The following is a 13,171-nucleotide window of genomic DNA, read 5'->3' as shown; positions in this document are numbered from 1 at the left end:
TGAATAAGTTTTCACACCATGAATCAAAACATGTTAGAATCACCTTTGGCAGCGGTTATAGCTGTCAGTCTTTCTCGGAAAGTCACTAAGTTGGTTATTGATCATTGCTAGACAGCCATTTTCAGGCAATGCCATAGATTTTCAAGACAATTTAAGTCAAATCTGTAACTAGGGCCACTCAGGAAAATTAAATGTTGTCTTGGTAAGCAACTCCTGTTCATATTTGACCTTGTGTTTTAGGTTATTGTCATACTGAAAGGTGAATTTGTCTCCCATCGTCTGGTGGAAAGCAGACTGAACCTGGTTTTCCTCTAGGGTTTTGCCTGTGCTTTGCTCCATTCCAGGGGTTTTTTATTCCTAAAAGACTTCCTAGTCCTTGCCTATGAAAAGCATACCCATAACATGATGCAGCCACCCACCATGTTTGGAAATATGAAGAGTGGTACTCAGGGATGAGTTGTGTTGGATTTGCCCCAAACACAACAATTGTATTCAGGACAAAGTTCATTTCTTTGCCACTTTTTTTACAGGTTTACTTTATTGCCTTGTTGTAAACAGGATTCACCTTTTGGAATATTTGTATTCTGTAACAGGCTTCCTTCTTTTCATTCTGTCATTTAGGTTAGTATTATGGAGTAACTACAATGTTGGTGATCCATCTTCAGTTTTCTCTTATCACAACCATTAAACTCTGTAACTGTTTTAAAGTCAACATTGTTCTCATGGTGAAATCCCTGAGCGGTTTCCTTCCTCTCCGGCAATTTAGTTAGGAAGGACGCCTGTATCTTTGTAGTGACTGGGTGTATTGATACACCATCCAAATGTAAGAAATAACAACACCATGCTCAAAGGGATATTCAATGTTTGCTTTAATTTTTACTAATCTACCTATAGGTGCCCTTCCTTGCGAGGCAATGGAAAACCTCCCTGGTCTTTGTGGGTGAATCTGTGTTTGAAATTTGCTGCTTGACTGAGGGATCTTACAGATACGTGTAGGAGTGAGAGGGGGCAGAGATGAGGTAGTCATGAAAAAATCATATTAATCCTATTATTGCACACAGAGTGAATCCATGCAAAATATTATGTGACATGTTAAGCACATTTTTACTCCTGAACTTATTTAGGCTTGCCTTAACAAAGGGGTTGAATACTTATTGACTCAAGACAGTTTAGCTTTTCGTTTTTAATTCATTTGCAAAAATGTCTAAAACCATAGTTGTACTGTACACTGTACAACATAATATATTATACAATGAAATAATGGACTACATAATACCAGCATAGTTTAGAGAATAGTTTGTCATTATATGCAAACACAGTTTGGAAATATGCGCTGGTTGCCAGGGAGGCATCTTTGTTTGAATAATGAATAATAATTGTGTCATGGCTTAAAAATCCTTAATTAAACACACACACACAAAAAAAACACACACAGGTTAGAGCCTTCAGATACATACCCTTCAACAGAGTACATCGGGAAACACACACTTTACCTTTACGTTTTATTTAATCCATTTTAGAATAAGGCTTTAACGTTAAAGAAATGTGGAAAAGGTAAGAGGTCGGAATACTTTCCAAATGCACTATATGATAGCTGGCTAGCTTTAGCCTTTAGGCCGATGCTTGCTTGTTTTTAATATAGCTCCCTGTCTGTTCTGTCAGTAAAGGAAGGCAGGAAGGCAGCTAGCTAGTTAGCTAACTAACTAACGTTACTTGTTGGTGGCCCTTATTATAACTAACCTGGCAAAAGCTAGCTAGCTGGAGCGAGGGTCAGGTAAGTAAGTAACGTTAGATAGATAGTCACACAGCTTTTCCATTGAAACCGCCAAAATACGTATTCTGTTGCAGCCCCTCCTCTCCACGCCTACACCTGGGCGGTGGTGGAGAAACACAGCTCTGACGAACTTTAGGATCTACTGCACAACACGTAGGCCTATGCTGCAAGCATGTACATTTGACCTCCTGGATTGAATCACATTCTGAGGCGACACAGATAGGCTACGTTGGTGGGCGAAGCAGACTGCTGAGTCTGGCCAGAGGTGTAGGCCTATTAGCTGTCCATGGTTCTGAAATGTTTCGGCCTCAAACTATGTACCAAAGTTACACCAGCAAAGTTGAGGTACTGTCAACAAATATTCCCTGTCCATGGTGCCTGAAATTCTCTGCCTCAAAGTGTGTGCCAAAGTTACCACCACTTCCACTAGAAATGTTGGGGTTAACTAAAAATCTAAATAGTGGCCTTCTGTAACAGCACAGCCTGGTGGACATGCTGCAAATCTGCCTGTCAAAAGTACCCACAGGGCTAAAAAACTGTCTGAGATCTGAGTGGGTGCTGCTCTGTCTGCAAGTATTAGTTCCTCAAATCTTCCTAAACTAACCACCAGTTACACCACAAATGTTTTGATTATGTTCACTAACCATCCAAAGCAGGATATATTTTAAAAATTGCCTTTAATTTTCCCATCTTCCTCTGATTTGCATAATGCATTTTAACAGCTTGTTCCACAGTAGTGACATTTGCCTCAGATTGTCCCTGTATGTCCCATGCGCAAACATATGAATGTTCAGACCCAGATCTGAAAGGTCAAGTAATATTGATCCATGACAGAAGACGTCACGGTGCCGTTCTCTAATGCTCTGTGGACAGACAGCGGCAGGAGACTGCGCAAATGTTGGAATCATGCTTAGCATTGTTTCCGGCTCCTCAAGTCACACGGTGGCCAGTGTCTTGATCCACTTGATAGTTTAACCAGAATGTTTTCATTCTGTCATTTTTTTTAAACAAATTAATACATAAGTTATGTAATCATTACTGACTTAATCACTTGATGAATCCACAGTTGTTCATATTGTTAAGTTGTTTACAACAAAATGTTTTATATTAATGTTATATGAAAGCTGAAGTTTATACAGTAGCTTCATGTTGATTTTATTTTGCGCTCATATGTAAAGGTCTCCACCTGAACAGCGAAGGAGGTGGGTGTGGGTTTGTGACTGAGGCTTGTTCAGAGTGCGTAGCCTAGTCGAGGTGGAGGTCAGTTAGACAGACGCGCACTGTTGCAGACGGACCGTCTTACTGTTGAGTGCAACAACCTTGAGTTTACCGTGGGTTCGTACAGAGTTCACAGTTCGATGAATACAGTGTAAGCTATTCGAAAGTCTTCTTCTCAACACCCTCTGCGAGAGGGGCGTTCTTTTGAGACGGAGCAGAGGGTGCACCTCAAATGCATCGTCGTAAACTATTTCGGTATCCACACAGCCATGTTGGTGCTCTTGAAAAACGACGTGACATTAAAAAAAAAGATATGTTTGCACACCGTTAAAAGGACATTTTCAACTGTGCGCATTTTCTTTAATAACATTTGAACTCTATATCAGGAAGGCTAAAAGTAATGTATTTATTTGGACAAGCGCACAAACGTCAAGGATGACGCCATATGTTTATTGTAACAGATAATAACGGACATTTTAGACTTGGATTAATGGTCAAAGATCCTTGACAACTTTTGATGGGTACTGTTGTGGGGGGGGTTTTTCACAGTGACGTGAACAACTGTTGAATCTCTGAGGAAAACTATTTTATTTGTCTCTGTCTCTATGCTCTCCATGATGAAATATCAATTTTTTTCTCTCTGCTCTCCATGAGGAAAACTGTCATATTTTTCACTCTGGCTCTCTCAGCTCTCTATCCTCACAGCCTCCAACTCTATTTCACCAGTTTCTATCCTGAACCATTTTTTTATTTTCAACGATAAACCTAAAGAGACAGATGATGAGCAGTGTGTAATTTGTTCCATAATAAAACGATGCGTCGCGTCCCTAACACCTGTTGAACGGTGATTATCCTACGTAATGGCTTTCCGGGGCGGCTGCTGTTGTGGCTTCGGTCCCTTCAACGAGGATAACGCCAGGTTCCTTATGTTAGCAGTGTTCATAATCCTTTATCTCCTCTGCGGTGCCGCAGTCTTTCAGCACTGGAACAGCCGATCGAAGTGGAGGCGAAGGAGCGCTGGGGGCAGCGGTTTGAACAGTTCAGCCAAAAGTATAACCTTAGCAAGAAAGAACTGAACAACTTCTTGAGGAACTACGAGGAGGCGAACGTGGCTGGGATCCGCGTGGACACCATCAGACCTCGGTGGGACTTTACCGGTGCGTTCTACTTCGTGGGGACCGTGGTCTCGACCATAGGTGAGATTTGCTGTAGCCTATAGATCACATCATTATCACATATCATTATCACATATCATTATCACATATCACAACTTACTTGAGACAATATTACATGGCAATTAAAAGTGTAACATATTATAAATGGCCAGTTGTTGACAATATTTTTCAGCTTTCCAAAACATGTAGTTCTTAGACTAATGTTTTTTTTGTATTATTTATATTTGCAAGGTTTCCCAACCATCTCCTAAATCAAATCAAATTTGAGCTTGGGAAACCCTTGTGTAGACTATAGGGATATTATTATATTATGAATAGGCACCATTAAATGATTCCAATACTAGAACAATCACAGCCAACTAAATTATGCTTCAATATGCATGTCCATCAAGTTCTAATTAGGCTTATTGTGTGTCTTGTAATTGGTGTGAATATGAAAACCCCTTCAATTAGTGCAGCCTTGAGTGCCAATTACTAGGAATCTCCTCCGCAGGCATAGCAGGATCTCTCTCTGTCTGGGTGATATCAGACCCTGACTGTGATGCAAAACAAAAAGCCTGGTGGGGAGGGGATGTTCATGACATAAGGGACAATCTTATCTCTGTTATTTTGTAGCTAAGCAACACAGCTAAAGGCTTTAATGTCTCTTAATTACTTTATTGCTTGACAACAAATAAAATAAATGGATTTGGACAAACTCAGCTAATGCGTTTCTATTTAGTACTGAAATACTATTACAGACCATTTATGTTCTGTAATTAAAATAGAGTAAGATATATAAAAATACTGCTTCCAATAGAGAAGGATATATAACCATACTGCTTCCTATAGAGAAGGATATATAACAATACTGCTTCCAATAGAGTAGGATAGATAACCATACTGCTTCCTATAGAGTAGAATATATAACCATACTGCTTCCTATAGAGTAGAATATAAACCATACCGCTTCCAATAGAGTAGGATATATAACCATACTGCTTCCTATAGAGTAGCATATATAACCATACTGCTTCCTATAGAGTAGGATATATAACCATACTGCTTCCTATAGAGTAGGATATATAACCATACTGCTTCAATAGAGTAGGATATATAACCATACTGCTTCCAATAGAGTAGGATATATAACCATACTGCTTCCAATAGAGTAGGATATATAACCATACTGCTTCCTATAGAGTAGGATATATAACCATACTGCTTCCTATAGAGTAGGATATATAACCATACTGCTTCCTATAGAGTAGGATATACTGCTTCCTATAGAGTAGGATATATAACCATACTGCTTCCTATAGAGTAGGATCTATAACCATACTGCTTCCTATAGAGTAGGATCTATAACCATACTGCTTCCTATAGAGTAGGATCTATAACCATACTGCTTCCTATAGAGTAGGATATATAACCATACTGCTTCCTATAGAGTAGGATATATAACCATACTGCTTCCTATAGAGTAGAATATATAACCATACTGCTTCCTATAGAGTAGAATATATAACCATACCGCTTCCAATAGAGTAGGATATATAAACCATACTGCTTCCTATAGAGTAGCATATATAACCATACTGCTTCCTATAGAGTAGGATATATAACCATACTGCTTCCTATAGAGTAGGATATATAACCATACTGCTTCCAATAGAGTAGGATATATAACCATACTGCTTCCAATAGAGTAGGATATATAACCATAACTGCTTCCAATAGAGTAGGATATATAACCATACTGCTTCCTATAGAGTAGGATATATAACCATACTGCTTCCTATAGAGTAGGATATATAACCATACTGCTTCCTATAGAGTAGGATATATAACCATACTGCTTCCTATAGAGTAGGATATACTGCTTCCTATAGAGTAGGATATATAACCATACTGCTTCCTATAGAGTAGGATCTATAACCATACTGCTTCCTATAGAGTAGGATCTATAAACCATACTGCTTCCTATAGAGTAGGATCTATAACCATACTGCTTCCTATAGAGTAGGATATATACCATACTGCTTCCTATAGAGTAGGATATATAACCATACTGCTTCCTATAGAGTAGGATATATAACCATACTGCTTCCTATAGAGTAGGATATATAACCATACTGCTTCCTATAGAGTAGGATATAACCATACTGCTTCCTATAGAGTAGGATATATAACCATACTGCATCCAATAGAGTAGGATATATAACCATACTGCTTCCTATAGAGTAGGATATATAATCATACTGCTTCCTATAGAGTAGGATATATAACCATACTGCTTCCTATAGAGTAGGATATATAACCATACTGCGTCCAATAGAGTAGGATATATAACCATACTGCTTCCTATAGAGTAGGATATATAACCATACTGCGGCCAATAGAGTAGGATATATAACCATACTGCTTCCAATAGAGTAGGATATATACCATACTGCTTCCTATAGAGTAGGATATATAATCATACTGCTTCCCTATAGAGTAGGATATATAACCATACTGCTTCCTATAGAGTAGGATATATAACCATACTGCGTCCTATAGAGTAGGATATATAACCATACTGCATCCTATAGAGTAGGAGATATAACCATACTGTGTCCAATAGAGAAGGAGATATAACCATACTGCTTCCTATAGAGTAGGATATATAACCATACTGCATCCTATAGAGTAGGATATATAACCATACTGCTTCCTATAGAGTAGGATATATAACCATACTGCTTCCTATAGAGTAGGATATATAACCATACTGCTTCCTATAGAGTAGGATATATAACCATACTGCATCCTATAGAGTAGCATATATAACCATACTGCTTCCTATAGAGTAGGTTTTTTAACCATACTGCATCCTATAGAGTAGCATATATAACCATACTGCTTCCTATAGAGTAGGATAGATAACCATACTTCTTGTCCTCTGATAAGGGAACTAATGGATGCCCTGCACTGTGAATCCATTGATTTTGGGTGAAAGCCGAGAGGCAGCCAGTAATTGGAAGTAAATGGAGAGAGAGGTTTTTTCCACCTGAGTGCCCACTGTTAGAGTGACAACTCACAGGGAACAGAGACAGCAGTCAAGGGCTGGACTGAATGAACTGGACTCATCGTAGGATTCATCACGGCTTTGCTCTCTGTACATCAGTCTATAAGGAGAGCACAACCTGTAAATGTTTAGAGACCACACAGAACATTTGTTTAAAATATTTAGATGGAGTTAAATGCATTGGGTCCCGCTCCCTGAGCAAGGCAGTTAACCCACTGTAACCCTGGGGCGCCAATGACATGGATGTCGATTTAAGGTAGACATATTTCAGTTGAATCCATTCTTTTGTACAACTGACTAGGTATCTCCCTTTAAATATTTGATCTGTGTTGTTGAGATGTGACCCTGAATGCAGCAAGTAAAACGCCTTCAGAATGATCAATATGGACTGAAGGTTCAGAAAGCTGGGCATTGGGCAGGCTGAAACGCTCACAATGGACTGAAGGATCAGAAAGCTGGGCATTGGGCAGGCTGAAACGCTTACAGACAGACAACATAGTGTACATGTAAAACAGTCAGTTTCTGTAAACTATTACAATCACGGTCAAAGGATAGGATAATGTCTACAGTCTGAAAAGGCACACTATTGTCTAGTGCACTGAATTGGACCAGAGCCACACAGTGAATAGGGTGTCATTTCAGACATATCCTATATCCCTGTAAGCCTTGAAGACTGGCTGTGAATACTTATGCATGTTTTACGGGAACAGGACAATGTTCTCAAATCTTTCAAATGCCAAGTCAATGACTTAAAAATCAATCATCGCGAATGACAAAAAAAAACATTGTACAGCTTTGAAATGAAGGTATTGATTCTCCTCCACTGGGCTGAAAGATGGCATGCCTAGAGTGCAATGGAGTGGTGGGGCTGGAGCGAGAATGAGAAAAGAGAGAAATAAAACGTGTGAAATGTGTGCGTGATACTTGTATCTGGGGACTGTGTCATGTGAGCTATGTCAAAACTGTTCGCTGCTCTGGCACCCCAATGGTGGAACAAGCTCCCTCACGACGCCAGGACAGCGGAGTCAATCACCACCTTCCGGAGACACCTGAAACCCCACCTCTTTAAGGAATACCTGGGATAGGATAAAGTAATCCTTCTAACCCCCCCCCCCCCTAAAAGATTTAGATGCACTATTGTAAAGTGCTTGTTCCACTGGATATCATAAGGTGAATGCACCAATTTGTAAGTCGCTCTGGATAAGAGCGTCTGCTAAATGACTTAGAGACATTTAACATTTACATTTATCTCATAAGGTGCCTTTCCACCTGTCTGTGAAAGCTGGCAGTAAACAACATGCTTAGACTGACTGGTTTATCATTGTGAAGAAACAGGATCTTTGAAAATAATATAACTAAACAAAATACTGCATTCATTGTTCAGTGTGATCCAGTTTTAGTTGGTCACACTTTTGTTTTCTATTGGTAATGTATCTATGCAACGATGTAATGGCTAATAAATACAAGCAAATACATCATTATTAGTTTTGACCAATATTCTTTCATTCAGTTTTCTTAATAATAACATCTTCCTCCATCTTGTTTTCCAGGGTTTGGGATGACCACGCCAGCGACGATCGGTGGTAAGATCTTCCTCATCTTCTACGGACTCATCGGCTGTGCCGCCACCATCTTGTTCTTCAACCTCTTCCTGGAGCGTGTCATCACCGTCATCGCCTTCGTCCTCAAGTTCTGCCATGAGCGCCGCCGCCGCAAGGCCATGCTTCCCCAAAATGGCTGCCGACGCCTCTCTGAGGGCAGCGGTGGGGGTGGGAGATGTAGCAGGGGGGAGGGGCTAGCTGGGTGGAAGCCTTCAGTATACTGTGTTATGCTGATCCTTGGCGCCGCTGCCATCTTGGTTTCCTGCTGCGCCTCAGCAATGTACTCTGCTGTAGAAGGCTGGGGGTATCTAGACTCTCTGTACTTTTGCTTTGTGGCGTTCAGCACCATCGGGTTCGGTGACGTGGTGAGCAGCCAGAGGTTGGCGTACGAGGAGGGGAATGTGAACCAGACGGCATACCGGCTGGGCAACTTCCTGTTTATACTGACAGGTGTCTGCTGTATTTACTCGCTGTTCAACGTCATCTCCATCGTCATCAAACAGGTGGGATTATTATTATTGTGTGATTGGATGGTTTTCATCGATGAATCCATTTTATTATGTAGAGTGACTCAAGCCCCTGGTAGTGTTAGCTTGCCAACTCCATTGTACTTAGGGTGAGTTTAGAAATTCACTCTGGCAAACTACTCTGATTTCAGAGCTCTCGTCTGAGTGTGCCAGAGCGCAGAATAAGTGCTGAATTTACAAATGCGCAACACCCGCTGAATTTGACCGGTTGTCAGTAAACGTCGGCAAAAAAAACATAATTAAACTGTTGCCAGCACACAGTTACAGTCACCAACGCTCTAGATAACATGAAAACAGCCCAATCAGCTCTGCTAAGGTGAGTGAAATGGTCAGTGGGAGGTGTTCTCTCAAGCTAGCCAATTTACGAACACAAACTGTTTGTCATGACAATACCATAACACTTGGCAAGAGAGCAGAAAACAGACTGGTTAAAATTGTGCTTAGAAATATACTGAACAAAAATATAAATGCAACATGCAACATTTTGCTCAGTTACAGTTCATATAAGGAATTCAGTCCATTGAAATAATGAACTAGGCACTAATCTATGGATTTCCCATGGACTGAGCAGGGGCACAGTATAGTTTTTCCCGACAAAAGGGCTTTATTAACAGACAGCAATACTCCTCAAGCACCTGCAACCTCCCCCTGCCCCCTCAGACCATCCCGCAGGTTTTAGAAGCCGGATGTGGAGGTCCTGGGCTGGCGTGAATACACGTGGTCTGTGTTGTGAGGCAGGTTGGACATACTGACAAATTCTCTAAAACGACGTTGGAGGTGGCTTATGGTAGAGAATTAACATTTTAATTCCTGGCAATATCTCTGGGAACATTCCTGCAGTCAGCATGCCAATTGAACTCACCCTTAAAACTTTAGACATTTGTGGCATTGTGTTGTGTGACAAAATGGCCCGTTTTAGAGTGGCCATTTATTGTCCCCCCACCCGTCAGGTGGATGTATTGTCTTGGCCAAAGAGAAATGCTCACTAACAGGGATGTAAACAAATTTCTGCGCAACATTTGATATAAATACATTTTTTGTGCATATGGAACATTTCTGGGATCTTTTATTTTAGCTCATAAACCATGAGACCAACACTTTACATCTTGAGTTTATATTTTATTTTTGTTCAGTATAAATTGTATTATTCTTAATCTCATTCTAGGTGCTGAACTGGCTGTTGAGGAGGATGGAGGCACCATGGTCACTATCTGCCCGAGGAGGGGGGGCCACCACCCCCAGCAGAGACTCCCCCGAAGGAACGTGGTGGTCCCCGGACATCTGAGGGCGCAGCGGGACCTGTCCATCGAGACAGACGCGGTGAATGAGAGGAGGTGGACGGCGGAGGATGTCTGGAGAGATGATCTCCATGAGAGATTTCCTGGCTGCCAATAAGGTAGAGGGAAGATGGAGGACATGATGTATACTGCTCCCAGATAAGGGCTCCCGAGTGGCGCGGTGGTATAAGGCACTGCATCTCAGTGCTAGAGGCGTCACTACACCCAGGTTCGATCCCAGGCTGTATCACATCCGGATCGTGATCGGGAGTCCCATAGGGCGGAGCACAATTGGCCCAACGTCGTCCGGGTTACGGGAGGGTTTGGCCAGGGTAGGCCGTCATTGTAAAATAAGAATTTGTTCTTAACTAACTGCCTAGTTAAATAAAAGATAAGACCTTGTTCAAATGCATATGTCAAATACTTAGGGCTCCAGATCCTGGAGCATTTGGTACTGTGAACCACACTATAACATATGTGGAACACAAACTAATCCTGGTCCCTGCCCAGGTGGTCAGCTTTGCTGCTATATCAATGGCTTTCTTTTTCACCTGCTATGTTTTGTGTCTGGCACTTGTTTGATGGCTATTTAGAGTAGTTCTCCTCTCTCTTCTCTCCATTTCTCAGGTGAACCTGGCCATCATGCAGAAGCAGCTGTCAGAGATGGCTAACGGTCACCCTCGCCAATCAGGAACCAACTCCCGCCACGGCCACAACGGCTTCTCTGGAGGGGTGGGTGCCCTGGGCATCATGAACAACCGCCTGGCAGAGACGAGCGTGGATAGATAGATCTGGCAAACCACCATGGTGAACATATAGGCCAGACTGATTAACTGGCCAGAGAGACAGTCACCAGAAATTGGGCTGGCCAGAGACCGTCCACGGAAAATACATGAATCTCAATGGAACTCAGTTGAATGAATAGAGAAAGAAAACAATATTCCAGGAAAATATTGACCTCATGGACTACAGCCTGATCAGATATCATTAAGTCAGAATATATCACATATTTGGCATGGGACTTATATATCAAATCAAATTTTATTGGTCACATGGTTGCAGATGTTATTGCGAGAGTAGTGAAATGCTTTTGCTTCTAGTTCCGACAGTGTAGCAATATCTAAAATTCCACAACGACCTAATACACACAAATCTAAGTAAAGGAATGGAATAATAATATACATATAATATATGGATGAGCAATGACTGAGCAGCATAGCAGTGTAAGGCGCTGAGGGAGTGAATGAAAGACGAGGGCATTGTTTCATAACTAGAGATCCAGGAGAATAATTGACCTGAAGTACTACCTATATGGAGACGAAGTCCCATTAGATGCACTACATGGCCAAACGTATGTATGTGGACACCCTTTCAAGTTAGTGGATTTGGCTATTTCAGCCACACCAGTTTTTTTTTTTCGTTTTTTTTTTCCTTTATTTAACTAGGCAAGTCAGTTAAGAACAAATTCTTATTTTCAATGACGGCCTAGGAACAGTGGGTTAACTGCCTTGTTCAGGAGCAGAACGACAGATTTGTACCTTGTCAGCTATGCTCTACCACTAGGCTACGCGCTAACCACTAGGCTACACCCATGCAATCTCCATAGACAAACATTGCCAGTATACTGGCCTTACTGAAGAGCTCAGTGACATTCAACGTGGCACCGCCATAGGATGCCACCTTTCCAACAAGTCAGTTTGTCAAATTTCTGCCCTGCTAGAGCTGCCCCAGTCAACTGTAAGTGCTGTTATTTTCGAAGTGGAAACGTCTAGGAGCAACAACGGCTCAGCCGCGAAGAGGTAGACCACACAAGCTCACAGAACAAGACCGCCGAGTGCTGAAAAATCTGTCCTCGGTCGCAACACTCACTACCGAGTTCCAAACTGCCTCTGGAAGCAATGTCAGCACAAGACCTGTCCGTCGGGAGCTTAATGCATGGCAGAGCAGCCGAGCAGCCACACACAATCCTAAGATCACCATGCGCAATGCCAAGTGTTGGCTGGAGTGGTGTAAAGCTCACCCCCATTGGACTCTGGAGCAGTGGAAACATGTTCTCTGGAGTGATGAATCACGCTTCACCATCTGGCAGTCCGCAGACGTATCTGGGATTGGCGGATGCCAGGAGAATGCTACCTGCCTGAATGCATAGTCTCAACTGTAAAGTTTGGTGGAGGAGGAATAATGGTCTGGGGCTGTTTTTCATAGTTTGGGCTAGGCCCCTTAGTGCCAGTGAAGGGAAATATTAACGCTACAGCATACAATAACATTCAGACAATTCTGTGCTTCCACCTGTGGCAACAGTTTGCGGAAGGCCCTTTCCTGTTTCAGCATGACAATGCCCCCGTGCACAAAGTGAGGTCTGTACAGAAATGGTTTGTCTAGAACTGACTGTCCTGCACAAGCCCTGACCTCAACCCCATTGAACACCTTTGGGATGAATTTGAACGCCGACTGCGAGTCAGGCCTAATCGCCCAACATCAGTGCCCGACCTCACTAATGCTCTTGTGGCTGAATGGAAGCAAGTCCCCGCAGCAATGTTCCAACATCTA

At 41.9% G+C, this 13,171-nt stretch overlaps 1 pseudogene; it reads left to right on the top strand.

The window, feature by feature from the left end:
• The first annotated feature begins 3,852 nt into the window (after positions 1–3,852).
• LOC115189998 (potassium channel subfamily K member 13-like) lies at positions 3,853–11,410 on the top strand (annotated as a pseudogene).
• The last annotated feature ends 1,761 nt before the right edge of the window (positions 11,411–13,171 follow it).

This window comes from Salmo trutta, unplaced genomic scaffold (assembly GCF_901001165.1).
Source record: "Salmo trutta unplaced genomic scaffold, fSalTru1.1, whole genome shotgun sequence".
Taxonomy (NCBI): Eukaryota; Metazoa; Chordata; class Actinopteri; order Salmoniformes; family Salmonidae; genus Salmo; species Salmo trutta.
The sequence above is the reverse complement of the archived record's forward strand: the minus strand, read 5'-3'. Positions and strand labels throughout refer to the sequence as shown.